At 53.0% G+C, this 21,751-nt stretch overlaps 2 non-coding genes across 2 annotated transcripts; both read right to left on the minus strand.

Annotated features, from left to right (window-relative positions):
- Positions 1-5,068: 5,068 nt before the first annotated feature.
- Positions 5,069-5,141, minus strand: trnat-agu (transfer RNA threonine (anticodon AGU)). The gene has a single exon. It is a non-coding gene; the product is annotated as a tRNA-Thr (tRNA).
- Positions 5,142-17,711: 12,570 nt separating this feature from the next.
- trnat-agu (transfer RNA threonine (anticodon AGU)) lies at positions 17,712-17,784 on the minus strand. The gene has a single exon. It is a non-coding gene; the product is annotated as a tRNA-Thr (tRNA).
- Positions 17,785-21,751: the final 3,967 nt, after the last annotated feature.

Consider the following 21,751-nt stretch of genomic DNA (forward strand, 5'->3'; position numbering starts at 1 on the left):
GTGATGGGGAAAGCAGGGAGAGAGGGAAAGGGGGAAAGTACGGGTAAGGGGGCGAAACGAGAACAGGAGAATCTGTTGTTCCAGGGTCAGTATCAGAGTTGTTTAATATTTAAAATTAATGCCCTTGTAAATTGACAATGAACTTAAATAAAAATATAACTTTGAGTAGGCGCCAGTGAGATTTGAACTCACGACCCCTTATTAACAAATGCACTGTTCTCACCCCGAAGATATGGAGCTACATTTTCTAAGAAAGACAGGGGAAGGAGCAGGAAAGAGAGGGGAAGGGAAAAGAGAGAGTGGAAGGAGAGAGAGAGAGAGGAAGGGGAAAGAAAGACAGGGGGATGGGGAGAGAAAGGGGGAGGGGAGAGAGAGAAGGGGAGAGAGGATGGAGTGAGTGGGTAGGGTAGAGAGGGAATGGGGGAAGTTGAGAGGGTGAGGAGAGGGAGACGGGAGAGAGTGAGAGAGGGGAATGAGTGAGAGCCGGGGAAAGCAAGATGGTGGGAAAGGGAGAGAGGGGTAAAAAGATGTAGAACGGGTCATGATGGGTGTTATATATGTAAACCTGTAAATACCTTGTGTAACCACCAGAGGGCTCATCCCCTGAAGTCCCAAGGGATCCCACACTCCCTTGGGAGCACCTGTACTTAAGGTGGCCTCACAGGCTGGAGAGGCACTCTGGAGACCTGTAATAAAAGACTAAGGTCACACTTTGCTTTGAGCCCACAGTATCTGGTCAGACTCTTTATTCATACACAACAACTGGCGACGAGGTACAGATGACGAACACAACGATGCAGAGAACAGTGGGCATCCTGGAGAAATTTTCGGCGGGAGATGATTGGGAAACCTTCGTGGAGTGGCCAACGAGATGGAAGGAGAAACGAACACTGCCAAACGAAGGGCGATTCTCCTCACCGTTTGCAGGGCACCAACGTATGGCCTCATGAAAAACCTGCTTGCTCCAGTGAAACCCACAGAAAAATCGTACGATGAGTTGTGCACACTGGTCCAGAAGCAACGGAACCCGAAGGAAAGTGTTCTGATGGCGAGATATCGGTTCTACACGTACAAGATGTCTGAAGGCCAGGAATTTACAAGCTATATCACCGAGCTAAGCGGCCTTGCAGGACATTGCAAATTTTGAAGGACATTTGGAGCACATGCTCAAGGACTTCTTTGTACTTGGCATTGGCCACGAAACTGTACTTCGCAAACTTTTGACTGTAGAGACCCCAACCTTGAGTAAGGCCATAGCGATAGCCCAGGCGTTTATTGCCACCAGTGACAATACTAAGCAAATCTCTCAGCACACAAGTGCTGCTACAAGTACTGTGAACAAAGTGATGTTGTTTTATAAACCTTTTATGATGGGGAGAGAGAGAGTGTGAGGGTGGGGAGGGAGGGTAAGGAGAGGGAAAAAGAGGGGAAGGGGAGAGAGAGGGAGAATGAGAGAGTCTGAAAGGAAAGGGAAAAGTGAGAGCGAAAGTGAAAAGGCAGAGGCAGAAAAGAGAGGCATATTTAAATACTAAACTAACTTTGAGTAGGCTCAAGTGAAATTTGAACTCACGACCCCTGGTTTACAACACCAGTGCTCTAACCCCGGAGCTATGGAGCCACCTACTGTAAGAAAGACAGGGGAAGGAACAGGAAAGAGAGGGGAACGGGGACAGTGAGGCAGAGAGAGGGGAAGGGGAGTGTGAGGGTGGAAGGAGTGAGAGAGAGGGGAAGGGGAGAAAGAGGTGGAGGAACGGGAAAGAGTGGTGAAGGAGTGAGAGAGAGAGGGAAGGGTAGATTAGGAGAAAGAGAGAGGGGCAGGGGAGAGAGAGAGGGACCGGGAAAGAGAGGTTAAGGGAAGAAAGGGGGAAGGAGTGAGAAAGAGTGAACAAGAGGAGGGAGCAGAAGGGGAGTGAGACAGGGGGAGGGGAGAGCAGTGAATGGGAAGGGAAGAAAGGGAAAGGAGTGAGAGAGGGGGAAGGGGAGATAGGGAGGTGGGGAGAATGTAGAAGGGGGAGAGAGAAGGGTAGGAGTAGGAAAGAGGGAAGGGGGAAAGAGAGGGGGGAAGGGGAGAGAGATGGGGAGCGGAAAGAGAGGGGAAGGGGAGAGAGAGGGAGAAGAGAAGAATCTGAAAGGAAAGGGAGAGGAGAGAGAGAGGAGGGAGGGAATAGAGAGTGAGAGAGAGGAGGGGAAGGGGAGAGAAAGGGAGGAAGGGGAAAGTGATGTTAAGGGCAGAGAGGGGGAAGGAGTGAGAGAGAGAGAGAGAGAGAGAGATAGAGAGAGAGAGGGGAAGGGCAGAGAGGGGGAGAACCTGAAAGAAAAGGGAAAAGAGTGGGAGAAATGTACTTAAATACTAAATTAGGCACCAGTGCGATTTAAACTCACGACCCCTGGTTTACTAGAGCAGTGCTCTAACCCCTGAGCTATGGAGTCACCTGCATTGGGAAAGATAGGGGAAGGCGCAGAAAAGAGAGGGGAAGGTAAAAGAGAGAGTGGAAGGAGTGAGAGAGAGGAGAAGGAGAAAGAGAAGGATTGGAAGGGGAGAGAGAAGGGGGAAGAGGAGAGAGGGAAAAGGGGAGAGAGGAGGGAATGGGCCATACGTGGAGGGGAGAGTCTGATGGGAAAGGGGAGAGCGAGAGCGAGGGAAGGAGAGAAAGGGAGGTGGGAGGGGGCGAGAAGAGTGGAGACAGGGGAGGGGAGGGAGAGAGGGGGGGGAGAACATGAAAAGGGAGAGCGGAAGGAGTGAGTGACAGTGGAAGGGGAGAGAGAGAGGGGGAAGGGAAGATAGAGGGGGAAGGGGAGAGAGAGGGAGAAGGGAAGAGTGGAGAGGGGGAAAGGGGAGAGATACCGCGGGAAGGGGAGAGGGTGGAGGGTGACGGGGGAAAGGGAGAGGAGAGAGAGTGAGCGGGAGGAAGGGAGAGAGAGGGGGAAGGGGAGAGAGAAAGGGGAGGAGAGAGAGAGAGAGAGAGGAGGAAATGGACAAAGGAGAGAGAGGGAATGTTTGAGAGAGAGGAAGATGTGGGAGGGAGGGGGAAGGGGAAGGGAAAAGAGACAGAACGTATCGTGATAGGGAAAGTTGGAGAAGAGAAAAGGACGGGAAAGGAGAACCTTTTGTTCCAGGGTCAGTCTCGGAGCTGTTTAATATTTATAATTAAAGCCCTTGTTAATTGAGGGAGAGAAGTGAAGGGGAAGGGAAGAGAGGGGAAGGAGTGAGAGAGGTGACAGGGAGGGGAAGAGGAGGGAGGGAGGTGGGGAGGGGAGACAGGGAGAGAGAGAGGTGGGGAGAGAGGGAAGAGAGAGGGGAAGGGGAAAGGGAGAGAGATGGGGATGGGAAAGAGAGGGGAAGGAGTGAGAGAGTGAGAAGGGAAGAATCTGAAAGGAAAGGGAAAAGAGAGTGAGAGGAGGTAGGGAAGTAGTGATAGAGAGGAGGGAGGAATGGGAATGAAGTGAGAGAGAGGGGGAGAACCTGAAAGGAAAGGGAACAGTGGGAGGAATGAGACACAGGTAATTAAATACCAAATTACACCCCAGTGAGATTTGAACTCATGACCGCCTGGTTTACTAGAACAGTGCTCTAACCCCTGAGCTCTGGAGCCACATGCTGTGGGAAAGACAGGGGAAGGAGCAGGAAAGAGAGGGGAAGGGAAAAGAGAGAGTGGAAGGAGTAAGAGAGGGGGGGAGGGGAAAGAGAGGGAGGGGAAGGGGAGAGAGGGGGGGGGGGAAGCAGAGAGAGAGAGGGGAAGGGAGACTGCGAGGAAGAGAGGAAGAGAGGGAGCTGGGGAAAGAGAGGCAGGGGATGCAGAGAGAGAGAGAGTGTATGGAATGGTGGGGAGAGAGAAGGAAAGGAGTGGGAGAGAAGGGAGGAAGGGGAAAGAGAGGGGGAAGGGGAGAGCATGAGGGGAGGGAGGGGGAAGGCGGGGAGAGGTGAATGAGTGACAGGCGGGGAGAGTGAGAGAGGGAAGGTGAGAGAGATGGAGCCGGGTCGAGAGAGGGGAAGGGGAGTATGAGGGGAAGGGAGAGAGAGGGGGAAGAATAGAGAGTGAGGGGAGAGAGGGGGAATTAGAAAGAGGGTATGGTGAGGGAGGGGGAAAGGGGGGAGAGTGGAATGAGTGAGAGATGGGGAAAGCGAGATAGTGGGAAACGGAGAGGGGGGTAAAAAGATGTAGAATGGGTCGTGATGGGGAAGGGAGAGAAAGATTTGGAAGGCGAGAGAGAGTGTAAGAGAGACGAGATGAGAGGGGGAAGGGTGTGAGGGGAGCCTGTTGTTCCAGGGTCGGTCTCGGAGCTGTTTATTATTTATAATTAAAGCCCTTGTTAATTGATGGTGAATTTAAATACTGAGCTAATTTTGAGCAGGCCCCAGTGAGATTTGAACTCACGACCCCTGGAGACAGGGAGGAAGAGAGAGCGGAAGGGGAGAGAGAGAGGCAGAGAGGGGAAAGAGAGGGTGGGGATAGGGAGAGAGAGGCGAAGGAGGGAGAGAGCGGCGAAGGAGTGAGAGAGCAGAGAATGGGAGAGAGGGAGAAGGGGAGAGAGGGGGGAGCAGAAAGGGAGAGAGGGGGGAAAGGGCCAGAGGGGGAGCGGGAGAGTCTGATGGGAAAGGGGAGAGCGAGAGCGAGGGAAGGAGAGAAAGGGAGGTGGGAGGGGGGTGAGAAGAGTGGAGACAGGGGAGGGGAGGGAGAGAGTGGGGGAGAAAATGAAAAGGGAGAGGGGAAGGAGTGAGTGACAGAGGAAGGGGAGAGAGAGGGGGAAGGGGAGAGAGTGGGTGAAGGGGAGAGGGAGGGGGAAGGGGAGAGAGAGGGAGGGGAACAGGAGAGAGAGGGGAAGGGAAGAGAATGGGGAAGGGGAGAGAGTGGGGAAGGGATGAGGGGAATGAGTGATCAAGAGAAACAGGGAAAGCGAGAGAGTGGGAAAGAGTAAAAAGAGGCAGAATGTATAGTGATGGGGAAAGCAGGGAGAAGGGGACGAAAGGCAAGAACAGGAGAGACTTTTGTTTTAGGATCGGTCTCAGAGCTGTTTAATATTTATAATTAAAGTCTTCGTTAATTTAAACACTGAGCTTATTTTGAGTAGGCCCCAGTGAGATTTAAACTCTCGACCACTGGTTTACTAGACCAGTGCTCTAACGCCTGAGCTATGGAGCCACTTGCTGTAAGGAAGACAGGGGAAGGAGCAGGAAAGAGAGTGGAAGGGAGACAGGGAGGCAGAGAGAGGAGCAGGGGAGAGCAAGAGTGGAAGGAGTGAAAGAGGGGAAGGGGAGAGAGAGGGGGAGGAACGGGAGAGAGTGGTGAAGGAGTGAGAGAGAGAGGGAAGGGGAGACAGGGAGGGGAAGGGGAGAGAGAGAGGTGGGGAAAATGTAGAAGGTGGGGAGAGAGAAGAGAAGGAGTAGGAAAGAGGGAAGAGAAAGGGGAAGGGGAAAGAGAGGGAGGGGAGGGGCGAGAGCTGGGGAAGGGAAAGAGAGGGAGAAGGGAAGAATATGAAAGGAAAGGGAAAGGAGAGTGAGAGGAGGGAGAGAGAGGAAGGGGAAAGAGATGTTGAGGGGAGAGAGGGGAAGGGGTGAGAGAGAGGGGGGAGGGCAGAGAGAGGGGGAGAACCTGAAAGTAAAGGGAAAAAGAGAGACAGGAGGTGGGTATTTAAATACTAAGTTAGGCCTTAGTGAGATTTGAACTCACGATCTTTGGTTTACTCGACCAGTGCTCGAATCCCTGAGCTATGGAACCACCTGCTCTGGAAAAATAGGGGAAAGAGCAGGAAAGAGAGGGGAAGGGAAAAGAGAGAGTGGAAGGAGTGAGAGAGAGGGGGAGGAGAAATAAAGAAAGAGAGGGAGGGGAAGGAAGAGAGAGAGAGGGGAAGAGGAGAGAGTGGGCAGAGAGTGGATAGGGGGGAGAGTGGGTTGAGAGGGAGAAGGGGAGAGAGAGGGGAAGGGGAGAGAGTGGGGAAGGGGAGAGAGAGGGGAAGGGGAGAGAGAGGGGAATGAGTGATGAACAGAGACGAGGAAAGCGAGAGAGCAGGAATGAGTAAAAAGAGGCAGAATGTTTAGTGATGGGGAAAGCAGGAAGAGAGGGAAAGGAGAGAGAGACAAGAATAGGGAAACCTTTTCTTCTAGGGTCGGTCTCGGAGCTGCTTATTATTTATAATCAAAGCCCTTGTTAATTGACAGTGAATTTAAATAATGAGTAAATTTTGAGGAGGCCCCCCTGAAAGCTGAAGACACAACCCCAGGTTTACTAACCCAGTGCTCTAACCCCTGAGCTACAGAGTCACCTACTTTGGGGAAGACAGGGGAAGGAGCAGGAAAGAGAGGGGAAGGGAAACGAGAGAGTGCAAGGGGAGAGAGAGGGGGAAGGGGAGACAGGGAGGAAGAGAGAGGGGAAGGGGAGAAACAGAGAGGGATAGGAAAGAGGGGGGAAGGGGAGAGAGTGTGTGGAAGGGAGGGAGAGAGTGGATGGAGTGAGAGAGGGAAGAGGAGAGAGGGGGGAAGAGTCGTTAGCGGACAGAGGAGTTGGGGAGAGAAGTAAGATAGACGAGGAAGGAGAGAGAGGGGAAGGAGTGGGGAGAGAATGAAAGTAAGAGAGAAGGGGAGAGCAAGAGAGGGGAAGGGAAGAGAGAGGGTGAAGGAGAGATGGTGAGGCAAGGGAAGGGGAAGAGGCAAAGGGGAATGAGTGAGAGACGGGGAAAGCGAGATAGCGGGAAAGTGAGAGAGGGGTAAAAAGATGTAAAACGGGTCGTGATGGGGAAGGGAGAGAGAGATTTGGAAGTGGAGAGAGAGTGTAAGAGAGACGAGAAGAGGAGAGGGGGAAGGATGTGAGGGGAGCCTGTAGTTCCAATGTCGGTCTCGGAGCTGTTTAATATTTATAATTAAAGCCTTTGTTAACGGATAGTGAAATTAAATACTGAGCTAATTTTGAGTAGGTCCCAGTGAGATTTGAACTCACGACCCTTGAAGATAGGGAGGAAGAGAGAGGGGAAGGGGAGAGAGAGAGGCGGGGCGGGGAGGTGGAGAGAGTGGGGAAGGGGAGAGAGGGGGGAAGGGAGAGAGGGGGGAAGGGGGAGATAGAGTTGGGAAGGGGAGAGAGTGGGGAAGATGAGAGGGGGGGGGAGAGACTGGGTAGAGAGTGGGGAGGGAGTGAGGAAGAGAGGGGGGAATGGGCCAGAGGGGGAAGGGGAGAGTCTGATGGGAAAGGGGAGAGCGAGAGCGACGGAAGGAGAGAAAGGGAGGAGGGAGGGGGCGTAAAAAGTGGAAACAGGGGAGGGGAGGGAGAGAGTGGGGGAGAAAATGAAAAGGGAGAGGGGAAGGAGTGAGTGACAGTGGACGGAGAGAGAGGGGGAAGGAGTGAGAGAGGGGGAAGGTGAGAGAGAGAGGGGGAAGGGGAAAGAGAGGAAGGGGAAGGAGAGGGAGAGGGGGAAGGGGAGAGAGAGGGAGGGGGAGGAGAGGGAGGAGGAAATGAATAGAGAAGAGAGAGGGAACGGATGAGAGAGTGGAAGATGTGAGAGAGGGGTGGGGGAATGGGAAAGAGAGAAGGGAAGGGGAGAGAGAGGGGGAAGGGGAGAGAGAGCAGAATGAGTGGTAATGAGAAACGGGGAAAGCGAGAGAGTGCGAAAGAGGCAGAATGTGCAAAGCAGGGAGAGAGGGAGAAGGGGAAAGAAGGAGAACAGGAGAGTCTTCTGTTCCAGGATTCGTCTCAGAGCTGTTTAATATTTATAATTGAAATACTGAGCTAATTTTGAGTAGATCCCAGTGATATTTGAATCTACGACCTCTGGTTTATTAGACCAGTGCTCTAACCCCTGAGCTATGGAGTCACCTGCCCTGGGAAAATACAGGGGAAGGAGCAGGAAAGAGAGGGGAAGGGAAAAGAGAGAGTGGAAGGAGTGAGAGAGAGGGAAGGGGAGAGAGAAGGGAAGGGGAGAGAGACAGTCGGGTAGGGGAGAAGATAGGGAGGGAGGGGGAGAGAGTGGTAAAGGAGTGAGAGAGCAGTGAATGGGAGAGAAGGGGAAGGGAGAGAGGGGTAGGAGTGAGAGAGAGTATAACGAGTGTTTAAGAGCGGGAAGGGGAGTAGGGGGAAGGGGACAGAGGGGGAAGGGGAGAGAGTGGGGGAGGGGAGAGCGTGGGGAGGGAGAAGGGAGAGAGTGGGGAATGGGCCAGAGGGGGAGGGAGAGAGTCTGATGGGAATGGGGAGAGCGAGAGCGAGGGAAGGAGAGAAAGGGAGGAGGGAGGGAGTGAAAAAAGTGGAGACAGGGGAAGAGAGAGAGAGAGTGGCGGAGAAAATGAAAAGGGAGAGGGGAAGGAGTGACCAACAGTGGACGGAGAGAGGGGGTAAGGGGAGAGAGAGGAAGGGGAAGGAGAGGGAGAGGGGGAAGGGGAGAGAGAGGGAGGGGGAGGAGAGGGAGGAGGGAAATGAGTAGAGAAGAGAGAGGGAACGGATGAGAGAGTGGAAGATGTGAGAGAGGGGGGGGGAATGGGAAAGAGAGAAGGGAAGGGGAAAGAGAGGGGGAAGGGAAGAGAGAGCAGAATGAGTGATAAAGAGAAACGGGGAAAGCGAGAGAGCGCGAAAGAGTAAAAAGAGGCAGAATGTGCAAAGCAGGGAGAGAGGGAGAAGGGGAAAGAAGGAGAACAGGAGAGTCTTCTGTTCCAGGATTGGTCTCAGAGCTGTTTAATATTTATAATTGAAATACTGAGCTAATTTTGAGTAGATCCCAGTGATATTTGAATCTACGACCTCTGGTTTATTAGACCAGTGCTCTAACCCCTGAGCTATGGAGTCACCTGCCCTGGGAAATACAGGGGAAAGAGCAGGAAAGAGAGGGGAATGGAAAAGAGAGAGTGGAAGGAGTGAGAGAGAGGGGAAGGGGAGAGAGAAGGGAAGGGGAGAGAGACAGTCGGGTAGGGGAAAGATAGGGAGGGAGGGGGAGAGAGTGGTAAAGGAGTGAGAGAGCAGTGAATGGGAGAGAAGGGGAAGGGAGAGAGGGGTAGGAGTGAGAGAGAGTATAACGAGTGTTTAAGAGCGGGAAGGGGAGTAGGGGGAAGGGGAGAGAGGGGGAAGGGGAGAGAGTGGGGGAGGGGAGAGCGTGGGGAGGGAGAAAGGGAGAGAGTGGGGAATGGGCCAGAGGGGGAGGGAGAGAGTCTGATGGGAATGGGGAGAGCGAGAGCGAGGGAAGGAGAGAAAGGGAGGAGGGAGGGAGTGAAAAAGGTGAAGACAGGGGAAGAGAGAGAGAGAGTGGTGGAGAAAATGAAAAGGGAGAGGGGAAGGAGTGACCAACAGTGGACGGAGAGAGGGGGTAAGGGGAGAGAGAGATGGGGAAGGGGAGAGAGAAGGGGGAAAGGGAGAGAGACGGGGATGGGCAAAGGGAGGGGGAAGGGGAGACAGGGGGAAGGTGAAAGAGAGCGGGGGGGGGATAAAAGAGAAAGGGAGGGGAAGGGGAGAGATAGCGAGGAAAGGGGAGAGGGAGAAGGGGGAAAGGGGATGGGGAGAGAGAGAGCAGTGAATGGGAGAGAGGGGTAGGAGTGAGAGAGAGTATAACGAGTGTTTAAGAGCGGGAAGGGGAGAGAGAGGGAAGCAGAGAGAGGGAGGGGGAGGGGGAGAGAAGGCGAAGGGGAGAGAGAGGGGGAAGTGGAGAGAGGGAGGGGAAGGGGAGTGATAGTGAGGAAAGGGGAGAGGGAGAAGGGAGAAAGGGGATAGAGAGATGGGGAACGGGAGAGAGAAGGGGGAAAGGGAGAGAGACGGGGATGGGCAAAGGGAGGGGGAAGGGGAGACAGGGGGAAGGTGAAAGAGAGCGGGGGGAAGAAAGGAGAGAGGGAGGAGGAAATGGGTAGAGAAGATAGAGGGAACAGATAAGAGAGAGGGGGAACAGGAAAGAGAGAGGGGATGAGGAGAACAGGAGAGACTTTTGTTCCAGTGTCGGTCTTGGAGCTGTTTCATATTTATAATTAAAGTCCTTGTTAATTGACGGTGAATTTAATTACTGAGTTAATTTTGAGTAGGTCCAACTGAGATCTGAATCAACGACGCCTGGTTTACTAGACCAGTCTCTAACCCCTGAGCTATGGAACCACCTGCTCCGAGAAAGACAGGGGAAGGAGCAGGAAAGAGAGGGGAAGGGAAAAGAGAGCGTGGAAGGAGTGAGAGAGAGAGGGAAGGGGAGCAAGAGTGGATGGAGTAAGAGAGGGAAGGTGAGACAGGGAGGAAGAGAGAGGGTTATGGGAGAGAGAGGGAGGGAAGGGGGAAAGAGAGGGGAAGTGGAGAGAGAGAGAGTGGAAGGGGAGAGAGAGAGTGAGGGGAAGGGGAGAGAGAGAGGGAAGGAGTGAGGAAAGAATGAAACTGGAGAGGGGAAGGAGAAAGGGGGAAGGAGAGAGGGTGAGGCAAGGGAAGTGGAAGAGGCAGAGGGGAATGAGTGGGAGACAGGGAAAGCGAGATAGCGCGAAAGGGAGAGAGGGTGAAAAGATGTAGAATGGGTCCCTGTTGTTCCAGGGTTGGTCTTGGAGCTGTTTAATAATTATAATTAAACCCCTTGTTAATTGCTGGTGAATTTAAATACTGAGCTTATTTTGAGGAGTCTCCAGGGAGATTTGAACTCATGACCGCTGGTTTATTAAACTAGTGCTCTAACCCCTGAGCTATGGAGCCATCTGCTCTCGGAAAAACAGGGGAAGGAGCAGGAAAGAGAGGGGAAGGGAAAAGAGAGAGTGGAAGGAGTGAGAGAGAGGGGGAAGGGGAGAGAGATGGAATGGAAGGAGTGAGAGAGAGGGAAGAGGAGACAGCGAGCAAAAGAGGGAGGAGGGGAAAGAAAGGGATGGGATGGAGAGAGAGAGTGTGTGGAAGGGTGGGGAGAGAGAAGGGAAGGAGTGAGAGAGAGGGGGAAATGGAGAGAGTGGGTGAAGGCTTGAGAGAGCAGTGAATGGGAGAGAGGAGGGAAAGGGAGAGAGAGCGGGAAGGGGAGAGAGAGGGGGCTGGAGTGGGGACAGAGTGGGTAGGGGAGAGAGTGGGGAGGGAGAAAGACTTAGAGAGGGGAATGGGCCAGAGGGGGAGGGGGAGAGTCTGATGGGAAAGGGGAGAGTGAGATCGAGGGAAGGAGAGAAAGGGAGGAGGGAGGGGGCGAGAAGAGTGGAGACAGAGGAGGGGAGGGAGAGAGTGGGGGAGAAAATGAAAAGTGAGAGGGGAAGGGGAGAGAGAGGGGGAAACGGAGAGAGAGGGGAGAGGGGGGAAGACGAGATAGAGGGGGAAGGGGAGAGAGAGAGGGGGTAGGGGAGAGAGAGGGGAAGGGTAGAGAGAGGGGGAAGGGGAGAGAGAGTGGGGAAGAGGAGAGAGAGAGTGGGGAAGGGGAGAGAGAGGGGAATGAGTGATAAAGAGACACGGGGAAAGCGAGAGAGTGTGAAAGAGTAAAAAGAGGCGGAATGTGTAGTGATGAGGAAAGCAGGGAGAGAGGGAGAAGGGGAAAGGACGTGTAAGGGGGCAAAAGGAGAACAGAAGAGCCTTTTGTTCCACTGTCAGTCACGGAGCTGTTTAATATTTATAATTAAAGTCGTTGTTAATTGACAGTGAATTTAAATACTGAGATAATTTTGAGTAGGCCCTAGTGAGATTTGAACCCACGACCCTTGGTTTACTAGACTAGTGCTCTAACCCCTGAGCTATGGAGCCACCTGTTGAGGGAAAGACAGGGGAAGGAGCAGGAAAGAGAGGGGAAGGGAAAAGAGAGAGTGGAAGGAGTGAGAGAGAGGGGGAGGAGAAAGAGAGGGAGGGGAAGGGGATAGAGAGGGGGGAAGAGGAGAGAGGGAGCAGGGGAGAGAGGGGTGAATGTGCCAGAGGGGGAGGGGGAGAGTCTGATGGGAAAGGGGAGAGCGAGAGCGAGGGAAGGAGAGAAAGGGAGGTGGGAGAGGGCGAGAAGAGTGGAGACAGGGGAGTGGAGGGAGAGAGTGGGGGAGAAAAGTAAAAGGGAGAGCGGAAGAAGTGAGTGACAGTGGAAGGGGAGAGAGGGAGGGGAAGGGGAGAGAGTGGGGGAAGAGGAGAGAGAGGGGGAAGGGAAGAGGGGAGAGGGGGAAAGGGGAGAGATACCGAGGGAAGGGGAGAGGGTGGAGGTTGAAGGGAGGAAAGGGAGATGAGAGAGAGTGAGCGAAGGAGAGAGAGAGGGAGGAAGGGAGAGAGAGGGGGAAGGGGAGAGAGAAAGGGGGAGGAGAGAGAGAGAAAGAGAGGAGGAAACGGACAAAGGAGAGAGAGAGAATAAGAACATAAGAATTAGGAACAGGAGTAGGCCATCTAGCCCCTCGAGCCTGCTCCGCCATTCAACAATATTTCATGCAATTCACATAACTGGTCTTGTTAATACTGAACCAGCTAAAATCTTATAATTTTATTTTGCAATGTCATCAGGTTTCTGCTGTGATTGGCCAGATTAAGTGTGCACAATGCTGCACCCAATTCAATGACTGGATCAATGTGGTGAGACTCCAATTGGCTAGCAATCTTTGACAGAAGGCAGCAAAATGTTGGGAGAGACCAAAACAAATGAGAAAAGAACCAGGATCAACGACACTCCTCACAAAATGTTTGTCACCAGTTCCATTAAAAGAACAGAAATGGATGTTAAGTGTTTGATATAATCCTAGCTTTGAATCAGACTTTTCAATGTGAGTTAATATCATGAAGTTCTTTAAGTAAATATAAAACCTTGCAAATTAAAAAAAAATTATTAGCGAGTCAGTGGAGGTTGAAAATTTGACATCACACGAGAAGCCAATAATATAACTATTAAAAATGGTGTTTTCTTGCTGAATGTTTGAGAGAGAGGAAGAAGGGGAAGGGGAAGGGAAAAGAGACAGAACTTGTCATGATGGGGAAAGTTGGAGCAGAGAAAAGGACAACCTTTTGTTCCAGGGTCAGTCTCGGAGCTGTTTAATATTTATAATTAAAGTCCTTGTTAATTGACGATGAACTAAAACACTGAGCTAATTTTGAGTAGGCACAAGTTAGATTTGAACTCACAACCGCTGGTTTATTAGACCAGTGCTCTAACCCCTGAGCTATGGAGCCAGTTGCCCTGATGCAGCCAGTGGAAGGAGCAGAAAGAGAGGGGAAGGGAAAAGAGCGAGTTGAAGGAGTGAGAGAGAGGGGGAAAAGTAAAGAGAGAGGGAAGGGCAGCGAATGGGGAAGGAGTGAGAGAGAGGGAGAAGGGAAGAGATTGGGGAAGGAGAGAGGGAAAAGGGGAGACAGGGAGGAAGAGAGAGGGGAAGGGGAGAGACAGAGGGGGAGAGGAAAGAGGGGGGAAGGGGAGAGAGTGTGTGGAGGGAGAGAGTGGATGGAGTGAGAGAGTGAAGAGGAGAGAGAGGGGAAGGAGTGTGGAGTGAATGAAAGTGGAGAGCAAGAGAGGGGGAAGGGGGAATGAATGAGAGACGGGGAAAGCGAGATAGCGGGAAAAAGATGTAGAACGGGAGAGAGAGAGTGTTATTCCAGGGTCGATCTCGGAGCTGTTTAATATCCTTGTTAACTGATGGCGAATTTAAATACAGAATTAACTTTGTGTAGTCCGCATTGATATTTGATCTTACAATCGTTGGTTCACCAAACCACTGCTTTAACCCCTGGGCTATGGTGCCAGCTGCTCTGAAAATGACAGGGAAGGAGCAGGAAAGAGAGGGGAAGGGAAAAGAGAGAGTGGAAGGGGTGAGAGAGAGGGGGAAGGGGAGAGAGAGGGAGAGGAACGGAAGAGAGTGGTGAAGGAGTGAGAGGGAGAGGGAAGGGTAGATGAGGAGAAAGAGAGGGGGGAGAGAGAGAGGGATGGGGAAAGAGAGGTTAAGGGAAGAGAGGGGGAAGGAGTGAGAAAGAGGAGAGAGCAGAAGGGGAGTGAGACAGGGGGAGGGGAGAGAAGGGAAGAGAGGGGAAGGAGTGAGAGAGGGGGGAGGGGTGACAGAGAGGGGAAGGAGAGGGAGAGAGGTGGGGAGAGAGAAGGGAAGGAGTAGGAAAGAGGGAAGAGAGAGGGGAAGGGGAAAGGGAGAGAGATGGGGAAGGGAAGGAGAGAGAGAGGGAAAAGGGAGAAATCTGAAAGGAAAGGGAAAAGAGAGTGAGAGGAGGGAGGGAAGAGAGGGGGAAGAGAGTAGGGAAGGAGTGAGAAAGGGAGAGAGAGTGGGGGAAGGGGAGAGAGCGGGGTAGGATCTGAAAGGAAAGGGAAAAAAGAGAAAGTGGAAGGAGTGAGAGAGGGGGGGAAGGGGAAAGAGAGGGAGGGGAAGGGGAGAGAGGTGGGGGGGTGGGGGAAGGGGAGAGAAAGGGAGAAAGGGAGAGAGGGGGGAATGGGCCAGAGGGGGAGGGGGAGTCTGATGGGAAAGGAGAGAGTGAGAATGAGTGAGAAAAGTAACGGGGAAAACGAGAGAGCGGGAACGAGAAAAAGAGGCAGATTGTGTAGTAATGGGGAAAGTAGGGAGAGAGGGAAAGGGTGGATCAGGGGACGATCGGGGAGAGAGACAAGAACAGGAAAGCCTTTTGATCTCGGGTCAGTCTCGGAGCTGTTTCATATTTGTAATTAAAGCCCTTGTTAATTGACATAAATTTAAACACTGAGCTAATTTTGTGAAGGTCCCAGTGAGATTTGAAACCACGAACCTTGGTTTACAAGACCAGTGTTCTAACCCCTGAGTTATGGAGCCACTTACGCTGAGAAAGACAGGGGAAGGAGCAGGAAAGAGAGGGGAAGGGAAAAAAGAGAGTGGAAGGAGTTCGAGAGAGCGGGGAAAGCGGGGAGGGTGGGTAGAGAGGGAGAAGGGGAGAGAGGGGGAATGAGCCAGACGGGGAGGGGGAGAGTCTGATGGGAAGGGGAGAGCGAGAGCGAGGGAAGGAGAGAAAGGGAGGTGGGAGGGGGGTGAGACGAGGGGAGGAGAGGGAGAGAATGGGGGAGAAAATTAAATGGGAGAGAGGAAGGCGTTTCTGACAGTGGAAGGGGAGAGAGAGAGAGAGGGGGAAGAGGAGAGAGAGAGGGAAGGGGAGAGGAAGGGGAAGGGGAGAGAGGGGGGAAAGGGAAGAGATACCGAGGGAAGTGGAGAGAGACAGGGTGAGGGGAGAGAGTGTGAGCGAAGGGAAGACAGACAGGGTGAAGGGGAGAGAGAGTGAGGGAAACATAGAAACATAGAAACATAGAAAATATGTGTAGGAGTCGGCCATTCGGCCCTTCGAGCCTGCACCACCATTCAATGAGTTCATGGCTGAACATACAACTTCAGGGCCCCATTCCTACTTTCTCGCCATACCTCTTGATCCCCCTAGTAGTAAGGACTACAGCTAACTCATTTTTGAATATATTTAGTGAATTGGCCTCAACAACTTTCTGTGGTAGAGAATTCCACAGGTTCACCACTCTCTGGGTGAAGAAGTTTCTCCTCATCTCGGTCCTAAATGGCTTACCCCTTATCCTTCGACTGGGACCCCTGGTTCTGGACTTACCCAACATCGAGAACATTCTTCCTGCATCTAACATGTCCAGTCCCATCAGAATTTTAAACATTTCTATGAGATCTCCTCTCATTCTTCTGAACTCAAGTGAATACAAGCCCAGTTGATCAAGTCGTTCTTGATAGATCAGTCCTGCCATCCCGGGAATCAGTCTGTTGAACCTTCGCTGCACTCCCTCAATAGCAAGAATGTCCTTCTTCATATTAGGAGACCAAAACTGTACACAATACTCCAGGGGAGAGAGACAGGGGGAAGGGGTGAGATAGGGGAAGGAGAGAGAGAGGGGGAAGGGGAGAGAGAGAGGGGAAGGAGAGAGAGGGAGAAGAAAATGGGTAGAGGAGAGAGAGGGAACAGGTGAGACAGAGGAAGATGTGTGAGCGAGGGGGAAGCGGAAAGAGTTGGAGGGGAACGGGAGAGAGTGAGGAAGGAGAGGAGAGAGTGGGAGGGGAGAGAGAGAGGGGGTGGGGAGGGAGATTGGATGGAGTGAGAGAGGGAAGGTGAGACAGGGAGGAAGAAAGAGGGGATTGGGAGAGAGGGAGGGGAAGGTGAGCAAGAGGGGAAGGAGTGAGAGAGAGGAGAGAGGAAGAATCTGAATGGAAAGGGAAAAGAGAGTGAGAGGAGGTAGGGATAGAGAGGAGGGAGGAATGGGAATGAAGTGAGAGAGAGGGGGAGAACCTGAAAGGAAAGGGAACAGTGGGAGGAATGAGACACAGGTAATTAAATACCAAATTACACCCCAGTGAGATTTGAACTCATGACCGCCTGGTTTACTAGAACAGTGCTCTAACCCCTGAGCTCTGGAGCCACATGCTGTGGGAAAGACAGGGGAAGGAGCAGGAAAGAGAGGGGAAGGGAAAAGAGAGAGTGGAAGGAGTGAGAGAGGGGGGGGGGAGGGGAAAGAGAGGGAGGGGAAGGGGAGAGAGGGGGGGGGAAGCAGAGAGAGAGAGGGGAAGGGAGACAGCGAGGAAGAGAGGAAGAGAGGGAGCTGGGGAAAGAGAGGCAGGGGATGCAGAGAGAGAGAGAGTGTATGGAATGGTGGGGAGAGTGAAGGAAAGGAGTGGGAGAGAAGGGAGGAAGGGGAAAGAGAGGGGGAAGGGGAGAGCATGAGGGGAGGGAGGGGGAAGGCGGGGAGAGGTGAATGAGTGACAGGCGGGGAGAGTGAGAGAGGGAAGGTGAGAGAGATGGAGCCGGGTCGAGAGAGGGGAAGGGGAGTATGAGGGGAAGGGAGAGAGAGGGGAAAGAATAGAGAGTGAGGGGAGAGGGGGGGAATTAGAAAGAGGGTATGGTGAGGGAGGGGGAAAGGGGGGAGAGTGGAATGAGTGAGAGACAGGGAAAGCGAGATAGTGGGAAACGGAGAGGGGTGTCAAAAGATGTAGAATGGGTCGTGATGGGGAAGGGAGAGAAAGATTTGGAAGACGAGAGAGAGTGTAAGAGAGACGAGATGAGAGGGGGAAGGGTGTGAGGGGAGCCTGTTGTTCCAGGGTCGGTCTCGGAGCTGTTTAATATTTATAATTAAAGCCCTTGTTAATTGATGGTGAATTTAAATACTGAGCTAATTTTGAGCAGGCCCCAGTGAGATTTGAACTCACGACCCCTGGAGACAGGGAGGAAGAGAGAGGGGAAGGGGAGAGAGAGAGGCAGAGAGGGGAAAGAGAGGGTGGGGATAGGGAGAGAGAGGCGAAGGAGTGAGAGAGCGGCGAAGGAGTGAGAGAGCAGAGAATGGGAGAGAGGGAGAAGGGGAGAGAGGGGGGAGCAGAAAGGGAGAGAGGGGGGAAAGGGCCAGAGGGGGAGCGGGAGAGTCTGATGGGAAAGGGGAGAGCGAGAGCGAGGGAAGGAGAGAAAGGGAGGTGGGAGGGGGGTGAGAAGAGTGGAGACAGGGGAGGGGAGGGAGAGAGTGGGGGAGAAAATGAAAAGGGAGAGGGGAAGGGGAGAGAGAGGGGAAAGGGGAGAGAGTGGGTGAAGGGGAGAGAGAGGGGGAAGGGGAGAGGGAGGGGGAAGGGGAGAGAGAGGGAGGGGAACGGGAGAGAGAGGGGAAGGGAAGAGAATGGGGAAGGGGAGAGAGTGGGGAAGGGATGAGGGGAATGAGTGATCAAGAAAAACAGGGAAAGCGAGAGAGTGGGAAAGAGTAAAAAGAGGCAGAATGTATAGTGATGGGGAAAGCTGGGAGAAGGGGACGAAAGGCAAGAACAGGAGAGACTTTTGTTTTAGGATCGGTCTCAGAGCTGTTTAATATTTATAATTAAAGTCTTCGTTAATTTAAACACTGAGCTTATTTTGAGTAGGCCCCAGTGAGATTTAAACTCACGACCACTGGTTTACTAGACCAGTGCTCTAACGCCTGAGCTATGGAGCCACCTGCTGTAAGGAAGACAGGGGAAGGAGCAGGAAAGAGAGTGGAAGGGAGACAGGGAGGCAGAGAGAGGAGAAGGGGAGAGCAAGAGTGGAAGGAGTGAAAGAGGGGAAGGGGAGAGAGAGGGGGAGGAACGGGAGAGAGTGGTGAAGGAGTGAGAGAGAGAGGGAAGGGGAGACAGGGAGGGGAAGGGGAGAGAGAGAGGTGGGGAAAATGTAGAAGGTGGGGAGAGAGAAGAGAAGGAGTAGGAAAGAGGGAAGAGAAAGGGGAAGGGGAAAGAGAGGGAGGGGAGGGGCGAGAGCTGGTGAAGGGAAAGAGAGGGAGAAGGGAAGAATATGAAAGGAAAGGGAAAGGAGAGTGAGAGGAGGGAGAGAGAGGAAGGGGAAAGAGATGTTGAGGGGAGAGAGGGGGAAGGGGTGAGAGAGAGGGGGGAGGGCAGAGAGAGGGGGAGAACCTAAAAGTAAAGGGAAAAAGAGAGACAGGAGGTGGGTATTTAAATACTAAGTTAGGCCTTAGTGAGATTTGAACTCACGATCTTTGGTTTACTCGACCAGTGCTCGAATCCCTGAGCTATGGAACCACCTGCTCTGGAAAAATAGGGGAAAGAGCAGGAAAGAGAGGGGAAGGGAAAAGAGAGAGTGGAAGGAGTGAGAGAGAGGGGGAGGAGAAATAAAGAAAGAGAGGGAGGGGAAGGAAGAGAGAGAGAGGGGAAGAGGAGAGAGTGGGCAGAGAGTGGATAGGGGGGAGAGTGGGTTGAGAGGGAGAAGGGGAGAGAGAGGGGAAGGGGAGAGAGTGGGGAAGGGGAGAGAGAGGGGAAGGGGAGAGAGAGGGGAATGAGTGATGAACAGAGACGAGGAAAGCGAGAGAGCAGGAATGAGTAAAAAGAGGCAGAATGTTTAGTGACGGGGAAAGCAGGAAGAGAGGGAAAGGAGAGAGAGACAAGAATAGGGAAACCTTTTCTTCTAGGGTCGGTCTCGGAGCTGCTTATTATTTATAATCAAAGCCCTTGTTAATTGACAGTGAATTTAAATAATGAGTAAATTTTGAGGAGGCCCCCCTGAAAGCTGAAGGCACAACCCCAGGTTTACTAACCCAGTGCTCTAACCCCTGAGCTACAGAGTCACCTACTTTGGGGAAGACAGGGGAAGGAGCAGGAAAGAGAGGGGAAGGGAAACGAGAGAGTGCAAGGGGAGAGAGAGGGGGAAGGGGAGACAGGGAGGAAGAGAGAGGGGAAGGGGAGAGACAGAGGGGGATAGGAAAGAGGGGGGAAGGGGAGAGAGTGTGTGGAAGGGAGGGAGAGAGTGGATGGAGTGAGAGAGGGAAGAGGAGAGATGGGGGAAGAGTGGTTAGCGGACAGAGGGGTTGGGGAGAGAAGTAAGATAGACGAGGAAGGAGAGAGAGGGGAAGGAGTGGGGAGAGAATGAAAGTAAGAGGGAAGGGGAGAGCAAGAGAGGGGAAGGGAAGAGAGAGGGTGAAGGAGAGATGGTGAGGCAAGGGAAGGGGAAGAGGCAGAGGGGAATGAGTGAGAGACGGGGAAAGCGAGATAGCGGGAAAGTGAGAGGGGGTAAAAAGATGTAAAACGGGTCGTGATGGGGAAGGGAGAGAGAGATTTGGAAGTGGAGAGAGAGTGTAAGAGAGACGAGAAGAGGAGAGGGGGAAGGATGTGAGGGGAGCCTGTAGTTCCAATGTCGGTCTCGGAGCTGTTTAATATTTATAATTAAAGCCTTTGTTAACGGATAGTGAAATTAAATACTGAGCTAATTTTGAGTAGGTCCCAGTGAGATTTGAACTCACGACCCTTGAAGATAGGGAGGAAGAGACCGGGGAAGGGGAGAGAGAGAGGCGGGGCGGGGAGGTGGAGAGAGTGGGGAAGGGGAGAGAGGGGGGAAGGGAGAGAGGGGGGAAGGGGGAGATAGAGTTGGGAAGGGGAGAGAGTGGGGAAGATGAGAGGGGGGGGGAGAGAGTGGGTAGAGAGTGGGGAGGGAGTGAGGAAGAGAGGGGGGAATGGGCCAGAGGGGGAAGGGGAGAGTCTGATGGGAAAGGGGAGAGCGAGAGCGAGGGAAGGAGAGAAAGGGAGGAGGGAGGGGGCGTAAAAAGTGGAAACAGGGGAGGGGAGGGAGAGAGTGGGGGAGAAAATGAAAAGGGAGAGGGGAAGGAGTGAGTGACAGTGGACGGAGAGAGAGGGGGAAGGAGTGAGAGAGGGGGAAGGTGAGAGAGAGAGGGGGAAGGGGAAAGAGAGGGAGGGGAAGCAGAGGGAGAGGGGGAAGGGAGAGAGAGGGAGGGGGAGGAGAGGGAGGAGTAAATGAATAGAGAAGAGAGAGGGAACGGATGAGAGAGTGGAAGATGTGAGAGAAGGGGGGGGAATGGGAAAGAGAGAAGGGAAGGGGAGAGAGAGGGGGAAGGGGAGAGAGAGCAGAATGAGTGGTAAAGAGAACCGGGGAAAGCGAGAGAGCGCGAAAGAGTAAAAAGAGGCAGAATGTGCAAAGCAGGGAGAGAGGGAGAAGGGGAAAGAAGGAGAACAGGAGAGTCTTCTGTTCCAGGATTGGTCTCAGAGCTGGTTAATATTTATAATTGAAATACTGAGCTAATTTTGAGTAGATCCCAGTGATATTTGAATCTACGACCTCTGGTTTATTAGACCAGTGCTCTAACCCCTGAGCTATGGAGTCACCTGCCCTGGGAAATACAGGGGAAGGAGCAGGAAAGAGAGGGGAAGGGAAAAGAGAGAGTGGAAGGAGTGAGAGAGAGGGGAAGGGGAGAGAGAAGGGAAGGGGAGAGAGACAGTCGGGTAGGGGAAAGATAGGGAGGGAGGGGGAGAGAGTGGTAAAGGAGTGAGAGAGCAGTGAATGGGAGAGAAGGGGAAGGGAGAGAGGGGTAGGAGTGAAAGAGAGTATAACGAGTGTTTAAGAGCGGGAAGGGGAGTAGGGGGAAGGGGAGAGAGGGGGAAGGGGAGAGAGTGGGGGAGGGGAGAGCGTGGGGAGGGAGAAAGGGAGAGAGTGGGGAATGGGCCAGAGGGGGAGGGAGAGAGTCTGATGGGAATGGGGAGAGCGAGAGCGAGGGAAGGAGAGAAAGGGAGGAGGGAGGGAGTGAAAAAAGTGGAGACAGGGGAAGAGAGAGAGAGAGTGGCGGAGAAAATGAAAAGGGAGAGGGGAAGGAGTGACCAACAGTGGACAGAGAGAGGGGGTAAGGGGAGGGAGAGATGGGGAAGGGGAGAGAGAGAGGGGGAAGGGGAAAGAGAGGGAGGGGAAGGAGAGGGAGAGGGGGAAGGGGAGAGAGAGGGAGGGGGAGGAGAGGGAGGAGGAAATGAGTAGAGAAGAGAGAGGGAACGGATGAGAGAGTGGAAGATGTGAGAGAGGGGGGGGAATGGGAAAGAGAGAAGGGAAGGGGAGAGAGAGGGGGAAGGGGAGAGAGAGCAGAATGAGTGGTAAAGAGAAACGGGGAAAGCGAGAGAGCGCGAAAGAGTAAAAAGAGGCAGAATGTGCAAAGCAGGGAGAGAGGGAGAAGGGGAAAGAAGGAGAACAGGAGAGTCTTCTGTTCCAGGATTGGTCTCAGAGCTTTTTAATATTTATAATTGAAATACTGAGCTAATTTTGAGTAGATCCCAGTGATATTTGAATCTACGACCTCTGGTTTATTAGACCAGTGCTCTAATTAGACCTGAGCTATGGAGTCACCTGCCCTGGGAAATACAGGAGAAGGAGCAGGAAAGAGAGGGGAATGGAAAAGAGAGAGTGGAAGAGTGAGAGAGAGGGGAAGGGGAGAGAGAAGGGAAGGGGAGAGAGACAGTCGGGTAGGGGAAAGATAGGGAGGGAGGGGGAGAGAGTGGTGAAGGAGTGAGAGAGCAGTGAATGGGAGAGAGGGGGAATGGAGAGAGGGGTAGGAGTGAGAGAGAGTATAACGAGTGTTTAAGAGCGGGAAGGGGAGTAGGGGGAAGGGGAGAGAGGGGGAAGGGGAGAGAGTGGGGGAGGAC

Source organism: Pristiophorus japonicus, unplaced genomic scaffold, assembly GCF_044704955.1.
Source record: "Pristiophorus japonicus isolate sPriJap1 unplaced genomic scaffold, sPriJap1.hap1 HAP1_SCAFFOLD_2012, whole genome shotgun sequence".
NCBI classification, from domain to species: Eukaryota; Metazoa; Chordata; class Chondrichthyes; family Pristiophoridae; genus Pristiophorus; species Pristiophorus japonicus.